The sequence below is a fragment of the Gossypium raimondii genome, chromosome 11 (assembly GCF_025698545.1).
Source record: "Gossypium raimondii isolate GPD5lz chromosome 11, ASM2569854v1, whole genome shotgun sequence".
NCBI classification, from domain to species: domain Eukaryota; kingdom Viridiplantae; phylum Streptophyta; class Magnoliopsida; order Malvales; family Malvaceae; genus Gossypium; species Gossypium raimondii.
This window is the reverse complement of record NC_068575.1, coordinates 29,729,337-29,740,721: the sequence shown is the minus strand read 5'-3', so window position 1 is coordinate 29,740,721 and position 11,385 is coordinate 29,729,337. Positions and strand designations below refer to the sequence as shown.

The 11,385-nt window shown below is 32.3% G+C and overlaps 1 long non-coding RNA gene across 1 annotated transcript; it reads left to right on the top strand.

The window, feature by feature from the left end:
- Window positions 1-8,298: 8,298 nt before the first annotated feature.
- On the top strand, window positions 8,299-10,636 carry LOC128034681 (uncharacterized). The gene is made up of 3 exons (XR_008190821.1): window positions 8,299-8,383; window positions 8,855-8,940; window positions 10,457-10,636. It is a non-coding gene; the product is annotated as an uncharacterized LOC128034681 (long non-coding RNA).
- The last annotated feature ends 749 nt before the right edge of the window (window positions 10,637-11,385 follow it).

Here is an 11,385-nt window from a genome sequence, read left to right as displayed (position 1 = left end):
TCAATGGTTAAGAAAATGCATTATTTTCTGAACCAAAGTCAGTTCTAACTGAACTAGAAGATTAAGGTTTAGATGGTGAAGGTCTTGAAAAAGATGCCGAAAAAGATTCATGGTTTAGGGCATACTCACCTCTAGCTTATATACATAATATGGACCTATTGGCAGACGATAGGTTGGAGTTTGTAGAACTACCACCCAGGAGGCCGGGCCATACGAGTTTTTTGTTGGATTCAAGTGATTTGGAAGCAGAAAATGAGTCTTCAACTACAGATTGTCTTGTCACTGTAATGAAGCGATAAAACATCAAGAATAAGTAAACTTTTACATGGTTAAATCTCAATCTAGCAAGTTCGAGACAAAGTGCGCAATGTAGGACAATAGATTTCCATAGAAAATCATGGCTTTTGTTAAGAAGAAGACAGGGTTGTAACGATAAAGAAGTTTATCGCTACGCATATGTGTGTTGCCACGAGTACTGCATCAGTAACGATATATATTACGATACAGTTGAATTGCTAATTTTAACGTACTTGTGTTGTTGTAGGTATTTCACAGGATCATTTGAAATTATACTAGGAGATAATTACAGACATAAGACTGCCTATGGTCAAAATAAGTCTTAGGATTGATGTGTCGATTTTAATTACAAATATCCGTAGTTAGTTCGATTACACGCCTTCATACCACAAGGCATGGATCGCAAAACAGAAGGGATTGGAGAAAATACATAGTGGGTGAGACGCAGCGTACAATGAGGTATGACAGTGGTGTCAGGTACTGGAGAGGTACGTCTCAGATTGTGTAATGGATCTGGAAATGAGGCTTACGTACTATAATGATCAGTTGCTCTATAGATGCTGAGTGTTCTTACATTTGTTCTGGACTTTCAAGCAATGTCGACGGGTATTCAAGTACTACAAGCCACTGGTACAAATTGGCAGTACCTTTATATACAAGAGATGTACCCATCGATTGTTTTTGGTTGTGGCACAGGACGACAATAATAAAATCCTAATGATTGTATTTGTAATAATGTCGGGGGAGTCAGTAGACGATTGAGATTTCTTCTTGTCTAGGTTGAGAAGGCATGTTTTCCCTCAACCCGATATATGCGTCATCTACAATCAGGGACCTAGAATATTGACAACAATTGAATGCCAAGGAAGCCTTTGGAACTGTACACAACATAGATATTGTCTGAGGCATATTGCATCAAACTACTACAGACAATACACCAATACTGCTTAGCGAGCATAAGTGATCAACATGGGTATGTAATCGCCACTATTAAATATTCATTGATATTTAACCGATCATAAAATGTTAGACATTATGGATAAACTATTCACTTCTCTCGACAGGGTACGAGCTCGTCAAAGACCATTTTCATGAAATGTTAGAAAACTTATGGGTAATTAATGGTAACGGGGCGGGCTACCTCTCTAACATACCCTTCGATTAGTGGACACAATCCTACGACAAAGGTCTACGATATAGGCACATAACGACAAACCTGATGGAATGCATCAATTCTATTTTAAAGGGAACACATCATTTGACGGTAACCTCAGTTGTCAAAGAGACATACTTTCGTTTGGCTAAACTTTTTCCAAAGCAAGTGGCAAATTATGTTGGGAAAATGCAGGGCAGCCACGTTTGGAGTGATGACGTACTGAAAGAAATTAGGAATGCTACAGCATGAGCAAACTGTATGTATCTAGTGTGCCACTCGCATGAATACCTATGGTTTCGAGTAACGGAGTTCGATAAATCAGACTAAGGTATTATTAGGAAAGCGTATTGTGTACACCTAATAGAAAAGACTTGAGACTGTGAGGATTTGATGCACTTCATTTTCCTTGTGCTCAAGCAATTGCAGCATATAGCAATCAAGGTTTGGATCCCATGAGCTTTGCGGATAAAGTCTACAAACTAGAAAACATGTATAACGTGTGGAGAAACGTATTCCCATTGGTCCCAGATGAACGTAGGTGACCGCCTATATCGAGTACTCCATTTCAGTTGTTACCCGATAGGTTATTGCGTCACAAACCAAAAGGTCGACCGACATCGACTCAGATACGCGACAACTTGGATATTCAGGAGAAGTCAAACCAACCAAAGTTATACGAGTGGTGTAGGAACCCGAGCCATACAATGTTGTCATGTCCACATCGAAGGGATGATACAAGTACAATACATCATTAACATCAATTTTGTTGTAAACTATAAACACATAATTTTTCCATATAATACAAATCAATAAATTAAATGATAGTAAAGACCAACTTTAATGAAAAAATTATATTTATTTAAAAACATAATGATGTACAACATCGATATAATAAAAATGTTTGATATTTATTGAAATGTTAACATGAGAAGTACAATAATAAAGTAAATCAATCCAATCTCCGGTCAGAATGTGTGCCACATTGGGATGGTCGATGGTTGCGAATCGGATTCCTTCTTACTTCAACCTCCGGTACAGATTATGGTATCAACCTATCATCTTCTTCACCTTTTTCGTGGTTGATTGCAATCGGTTGCTCCTCGATTGCCATCGTGTATCATCCGATCTAGGATTAGGTGGTAGGAAAGATGATCTATATTGGTAGAACAATGATCCTGGAGGTGTTTGTGACACCATCGGTATAGGGGTATAACTATTTTGTGTCTCATACATCAATGGCATAACAACTAGACTCTCAGTCGGTGCCCAAAACATAGATGGCCTATACATCGTCGCCGGTATTGTCGTTGTCAGAAATGTCAATGGCATCGACACGTAATACGTCAGGGACAAAGGTCTGAAAATAAAACCTGGCATCAAAGTAGAAGTAGAAAAATTTGGTAGAATATATAGTGCTTGTGTGAAAATGACAAGGTTAGTATACGCACCAGAATAAGACGAGACATACTGACAGGGTGTGGTGCATCATCGGTGTCAGTTATTGAGTAGGTGCTGATGATAGACTCGCCTCACCAGACTATGAATGTGTAGGCGCCTATTGTGGCCTCATCGTATGCGATTATCGACCCCCCGCCTCTTCCCCTGATAAGTATGACTTACCATAAACCTTAAACCATTGCATTTACTCTAGATCACAAGCTAACTCTGGAGAGAGAGAATGGCCTCGCGAGCAGGTAAAAACTCATACCAATTGTTCCACATCTTGATATATTTGGTGTGGAATACCGTCTAATTCTCATCTGTCCTCCCCCGCAAGTCGAAAGGATACAAATCATCGAGGTCTTGAGGTGTCACTAAAATTGATTGCCTGACCCCGACTTCCGCAACACTCTATCCGACATGTGTATCTCCATGGTAGCGTACACTACCAATGGCACCTTCACGTGCCAGATGTTGGGATTCACCAATAATTACGACGGGATGCATTCTTGAATTACTGGATCCTCGTATGGTGTCCATTCAAACTATACTAAAATAATCCAAATTTTAGTTATATATATACTACTAAATCTCAAATCAACTACGTTAATATTATATAATTCAAATTTTTAAAAAATACATACCTCCGCTTCCAATTGTTGGTCTAGCAGAAGTTGTATATCTCGAAGCTCATTCAGTAGTCTCGCATAACTCGACCCATGGTTCCACCTATTGAAATAATTTTTTAACAGAATAATTTAAATTTTAATTAATTTTATTATGGTAAATATATTATCTAATTAATTTTACCTTGTTACGAGTGAAAATGTATAAGGTTAGTTCGTTCGAGGATATAAAAATGGCAACTAGTACCGCGCCCATGGTTGTAGTAGTAGTATGCAATCACCAATGTTAATTTTTTGTGATTGCGTCGCACGACACATCTCTTGGTACAAGGTCGCCAACATGACGGACCCCTAACTAAATTTGCCCGCTTCTCTCAAGTTAACGAGTTTCAACAACCATTTTAGATAGACGAGATTTCGTGACTTATCCGGCATTATGATACCACTGACGATCAAAATGATGTATGCATAAGAGTGTTGTTTTCTTTGGACTTCAGTCAAATCCTTATCGATCCCATCGAAATTTCTTCTTAACCAACCCATTTCGATCCGGCCTCCAAAAATCATCTCTGAATCCCTCCCCAAAGGTTCGGCGCATACACCTCTCCAATTGACTGCGTGAACAGACCCAGTCACTACCAACCCATCCACCAGTAACCCGATTTGTAATTGCATGTCCTTTAGAGTCATAGTACACTCGTTGCATGAAAGATGGAATGTATGCATCTCGGGTTTCCATCTTTCCACCAATGCGCTTACGAGTGTCGGGTCCAACTTACACCCCCTACCTACAAGGGCCACATGCGAAAAGTCGACATCTTTCAAGTAGGGTTCGATTAAAGGTGATGGAGGAACGGGTAGATTACGAATATAGGTCTCTAAAATTCGATCTTCCGCCTATTTAGATAAAAAATACAAAATATTAAATTCAAATATAACAAGAAAAAAAAAACAACATTAAAATATAATAAAAAATTCTTACCATTTGAAATTGATTGACAGAAATGTGGTTGTCATCAAAACAGATTAGAGATCTTGCCATTGCTAAATTTGAAAACACAGAATAATTTCTAATAAAAAATATAATTTACGAAAATGTTAAGATAATTTTAATAAAGAAAAAATAAAATTTAGAGAGAAATAAAATTTGAGTGAGAATTTAAGAGGGAATTGAAAGAGATTTGAGAATGTGAGAGAGAGTTGAGATTCAATTGGAAGAAAAATGAAATGGAGGGATTATATATAGGAAACAAATTGGATTGTTCGTGGGGGGTCCAACTGCTAATTAAATAACTGTTGGAGAAAGTAGCTATTGGAGGTTACTATTGGGGGAAAACACTTCCAACTAGAATTGTTTTTAGGTGATTTGGCAAAAAGCGCATCTAGTTGGAAGCATTTTCCAGGCAACACGCTGAAAATGCTTCCAACTAGAAGTATTTTTTTGCAAATCACCTAAAAACGCTTCCAGTTAGAATCGTTTTCGTAAAATCGATCTATTCCTGTAATTTTTCCAAAAACCGGCCTATTCTGGTAATTTTTTCTAGCATTTTTGAGTAAATTAGTCCTCAAAATAATTAAATACCAACACATGACAACTTATCTTCTTCGTTTGGATCTTTTTGTCAAAATGAAAGAGAGAGTCCCTTACATGAAATATAACACTAATTTAATTCTATATATGCAAATATAAAAATGTTCATGGATTAAGTTTATGTACGATAAAATTTTATATATACGGCTTGAAATTAACTTCAATTTTTATTAATATTTACTTATATTTTTAAATAATCAATCCAAGTTCATTTAAAATCCGCTCTTCATTGTTTTTGGGATGGCAAAAGCATTTATTCACCTCACAAGTATTGAAGAACAATAGGTTTTTGGAGTAAACAGTGCTCTTAAAAATGTTTTTCATCCAAATGCAAAACTTGATATTTAGGTGTTTTTGGTTTTTAGCTTTTGAGGTGAAATTATCGAAATACCCTAATTTATATTAACTATTTAAAAGGACTTTAAAATGGAGATTAATTTATAATTTATGTATAATTATATTAAATTATTTAAATATTTCATGTATCATTATATTTAAAAATTTTGCAATATATAATGTCTCATTAATTTTGCAAATAAATTAAGTAGTTAAAATGTATTTACAATTTATATTAAATATGTTATTTATTAAATTATTTAAATACCATTTAAATTAACTAATATTTTACTTTTAAGCTTCGTGTATAATATTATACCCAATTTACATATTTATTGTGCTTTGTTAATGTATATTTTTAAATAAATGACACTAATTTTGAGTTTTTACTTGATTTTTAATTAGGTGCAGAGCAAACACAAAAGAATTTTTTGGGCTTGAGAGCAAATTAAAGAATTTGGGTTTTAAATTTGGAATTATAATTACAAAGATAATACTTTTAAATTTTCATTAGAATTATATTTTTATTTTCTAGTATCTTTTTTTCTAAATTATTTTAAGATAAATCCTCAATATTATATTGATGAGTTTAGGTAGCACTAAGATTTTATATTTTTATTTTATAAAAACAAAAAGGGAAGAGGAACAGGGGAGTGGGCCTGGTCCCTGTACTTTTGGCATGAATTAAGATAAACTTCAATTTCTTGTTTTCGTACATATATTTTAGTTCATTTCCTTCGTTTCGCTTTTTCTTGAGCAGTTAACCCCTAATTTAGCTTTAGGTTAATAGTCAAGTCGGAAGAGAACTGTGAGATTTTAAATCGTGACTAAAAACTTTTATCTCGATACTCGTTATGTATTTTTGGTTTAAGAGATAAATATTATGGGAAATTTACCAATAAAAGCTCTCTTTTTTTCAAAATTTACCGAAATGGGCCAACTATTTAATTATTTACCGGAATGGTCCATTTTCCGCGAAATTGCTTCCACGTCAGCGCGATGTCAGGGTACGCGCCAGGAAATCGCGTCTACGTCAGCGCGACTTGCTAACGTGGACGGAAATCGCGCCCTAGAGGACGCGATTTGCCGACATGGCATGAACAGTTTATGTTTTTTAGCTTGAAAAACTTTGAAAGGCCATAACTTTTGGTTCGGTTGTCCGATTGAGACTATTGTTTTTTGATTTCGAATAACTTTTCGAGATCTACGCGCTGAAAAACTGCTTAGAGATGAATAGGGACTAATTTGTAAAGTATAATTTGTTAGTTACGAGTATAGGGACTAAAGTGTAATTATTTCAAAATTAGCATGAAATTTTTGTATTTAAGAATATTTGAATGTTATGGAAGGATGAAATTGAATTTTAATTGAAAAACGAAGCTTAGATTTGAAAGTATGACTATTTAGGTTTTAGGGACTAAATTGAATAAAATGGAAAATTGTAGGGAACTTCTCAAAAGTGGAATGAGCTGACTTATACCTATAACAGGATGATATAAGACAATTCTGTAAAAAAAGATCCGGTGTTTACTTCAAATAAATAAGGAAAATAATGATTTGAATGTTTCAAAATTTAATTTTAAACCGAAAAAATCAAAATTTAGGGGAAAAAAGGATCTTTTTCGACAAAAACTATGGCAAAATGCCTTTGGCTGTTTGTCAGCGCGTAGATCTCGAAAAGTTATTCGAAATCAAAACAAAAATTGTCTCAATCGGACAATCGAGCGAAAAGTTATGGCCTTTCAAAGTTTTCCAAGCTTAAAAACATAAACTGTTCATCCACGTCAGCAAATCGCGTCCTCGTAGGCGCGATTTGTTTCCACATAAGCAAATCGCGCTGATGTAGACGCGATGTCCTGACACGTACCCTGACATCGCGCTGACGTGGACGCAATTTCGCAGAAAATGACCCATTCCGGTAAATAATCAAAAAATCGGCCCATTTCGGTAAATTTTGAAAAAAAATGGCTTTTATTAGTAAATTACCCAAATATTATTGTCTCTAGTTTAAGAGATAAATATAAATTCATAATAGATCAAGTCAAACATTAGTTGATTCGGTGTTATGTGCGTATAGTTGGAAAAATTGATATGACCCGTAATTTTCGTAATCAGTTTGTTGAAGAAAAAATTAACGTGATTAATTAAGTAAGTGATTAAACCTATCAAGAAAAATAACAATTGAATTTAGCTAATTTGCACGATTGAAGTCGTTGATTCGAGTCAGGTCTTTCTAGCTCTCAAGGCTACTGAGGAACTAAATCGTGAAAGCGTACGTTCAATAAGAGTTAGTTGTCAAGAGTTCTTGCAATTAATTTACACATGGAAAGGCTGGTGGTTTGAGACATTTCCTTGATCATTATAACTGACTTATCGATTGGAGGAAAAAATCTATTGTTAAGGATCGATTTGAAATCAGAGTCAAAATTGAGCCTAAATGTAACAACCCGGTTTTGACCCTAATCGGAACAGTGGTTTCGGGACCACAAATCCGAGTCTGAAAAATATTTTAATATTATTTTACGTGTTTATTATGTGTGAATTTACTTGTGTGAAAGTTTCATGAATTAATTTTATTGTTGTGTGCTTAATTTGAGAAAATGGCTAAATCGCATAAAATAAAAATTTGATGGCTAAATATGAAAGTGTTTAATTATTTTTGTCTTTAGAATTTGGAGGTTTCATGTTGAAATTTAGCCAATATTAATGGTAGTGGACGGCAATGATGACTATTATATATATATATATATATATATATATATATATATATATATATATTAAATATAAAAGTAAAATAATAATGGTATAATATATTGAAAATAATAAAACTTAAAATAAACAAAGCCATGCATGTTATCTTTCTCATTGCCGAATATACAAAAGGAAAAGAAGAAAAAAATAGCAAGCTAGGTTCGGCACTTATTTTGCTTGATTAAGGTATGTTTAGGTTTTAATTTTTAATAATTTTTACGTTTTTGAGATCGTTGCTTTGTGTTCTTCAAAACCCATGTTTTAATTTTGTGAATTGTTGATGATTTTGAAATGTGCCATTGATGAATGGTTGGACTTTGTGATAGTTGATGATGAAAAATGAAAGATATGTGATAGATTAATATGTTTTGTATTGGGATTTTTAGTGAAATTGAGTAAATAGGCTAAATTGTGAAATTAAATTTTTGGGGGACTAAAATGTGAAATAAATGAAATGTGTGGACTAGTATGAAGACAGGGAACATTCGGCCCTAGCTTAGTGAGGGAAAATTTTGTGTATTTTGTGTTTTGTGCAAAAAAGACTAAATAGCAAAAAGTGTAAATATTAGGGGCAAAATAGTAATTTTCCAAATTATGTGTTTTTGGATTAAATTGAATGTGTTAATAAATAAATTATCTTATTTTGAATATATTTAGATCGAGAACCAAAGAAATCGGAGTTAGATCGAGGAAAAGCCAAATTAATCGAATAATCGTCCGACTTCGATTTTCCATCTTTCGAGGTAAGTCTATTAGCTATTTAATGTCATAAAAACAATATATAAGTATGTATATGTATATATGTGTACTTAGAGATTCGTAAATATACATAGATATAAGAGTTTTATTATTAAACATGTAAATATACATGTATATATACACTTTTGAATCAATTAAGATGTGTCATTATAAAAGTATATGCGGTTTGAGTGTATATGTATGCATGTATAAGATTTAGTTTTGAAATTTGTTATTAGATGATATTTGCATATGTTAGTTTTGATCATGTATATATATGTGTAAAATTTTAATATGTTGGAATATAAAGTGTATATTATTCAAGAATATTTTTAGTTAAATAGTATTATATTTGTAGTAGGATTTGAAGTATAAGGTTATGCATAAATATGTTCAGTTGATTTATTGAATTGTCAAATTGGATTTGGTGGTTGAGTTTTATATATATATATATATATATTCATGTGTTTCTATGATATAAATTTTGAGTTTCGAGCTGAATATTTAAGCATGGAATTTATATACCTATATAGTTCGAAAATGAGTAATATTTGGGTGAATTGAGTGTTTGAGCTTGGGGCCTAAAACGATTATTGTCAATGAGATAATTCAGACTTTACGTCTAGCAGGCTTGATGCCGGTGAAATGTTTTAGACTATACGTCTAGCAGGCTTGACGCCGGTGAAATATTTCGGACTTTACGTCTAGCAGGCTAATTGCCAGTGTATTGAATCAGGTTTTAAGCCTAACAGGCTAAGTGCCGGTGAATCTGTTGAAATTGTGTGAATTGTTCAGATTTATGTGTTTGAAGATGTTGTGCATAAACTCGACATAGGTGGTTGATATATATATATATTTTTATGGGTGCATTTGGTATAAGAAACTGATGAGTAATCTTATGTGCAATTGCTAATACATATATGTGTAAATATTTGTTTATAAGTAAAAGTTGAATGCGAATGTATTCGGTTATAGGCATAAATATGAGTTAGGTTAAAAGTTTATGATCGATATATATATATATATATATATATATATATATATATACATGTATAATGAGATATGAAATGTGATTGATAAAGTTATATATATATTCGATTGTATGTGCATGATAAGTACATATATGACTTTGGATAAATGTATGTGGTAAATACATGTACACATTTGGTTATAATATTTGTTAAGCTTATGTATATATGCACTCGGCTAATATGTTTAAAGTGTATATACATTTGGTTCTAATATTTGTCATGCATATATGTATATATGCATTCATGATTCATGGTTGTAGATTATATGCATAAAATGTATATACATTTGTCTGCTTTGGGTGTATTAGATTAATACACATCCTATTAAAATTTAAACAAATGTTTGATTAGTAATTATAATTGTTAATTGTGATTTCAATAAATTTTCTTAAAGAATTATATGATTCTTTTATATGTATTTTAGGTATGCTATAGACTTACTAAGCTATAAAAGCTTACTTTGTTTGTTTTTGCCCATTTGTTTTTATAGATTTTAGAGACGCGTTACGAGCTCAGGGATCATCAGCATAGTCTATCACACTATCGACTACTTTTGGTATTTTGTTAAATATTTGAACTCAATCTTATGGCATGTATAGGTTTGAGTACGATGTTGATTATATTTTGATTGTAAATTATAAATAGCTATGCAAAAGTAATTTAATTTTCATATTTGTGATCAGTTTGATTTTAAAAATGGTTGTGTTTGTTCAGTAATGCCTCGTAACCCTACTTCGGCGACGGATACGGGTTAGGGGTGTTACACTAAAGCATCGTGACATTGGTTTATTCAATATTATTTCATTTTTTTATTTTACCACAATTTTGATTTTATTTATTTTTATTATTTTTATTTTGATCAAATTTAATATCCCTCTTATTTTTTGTATAGACCAACACATGTCGTGGGCACGACAGTTTTATTGCCATGCAACCTAGTTAAATTGAACAACAATTTTAGATATCTTAATCCCTATGAGATCAACCCTACTACCAATTCTACTATTTAAATACTGTTTAGGGGTAGGAACTTTATTTTTGGTGAATTCGATATCCATCAATATCTAAAAAAAATATTTAAAATTTTCATCACATACTAAACACTTGAAATTAATAAAGCACATTTTTTCACGATACTTTTCAAAAACACCTTTCATTTGCAACATCAATGAAGAATTAAGCCTTAGGGCTATTCGTATTATTTTGTTAAACTTTATAAAGGGGTCAATTTTATTTAATATTTAGTAATTTTTAAAGTAATATTTAATAATTTATTTATTTATTTTAAATTTGTAAATTAAATATATTAATAATATATTTAATTTTTATATTATAATATATTTAATTTTTATATTGATAGAAATTGCATAACATATAAAAACAAAAGAAAATCTTGTAAAGATAAAGAAAATAACATAG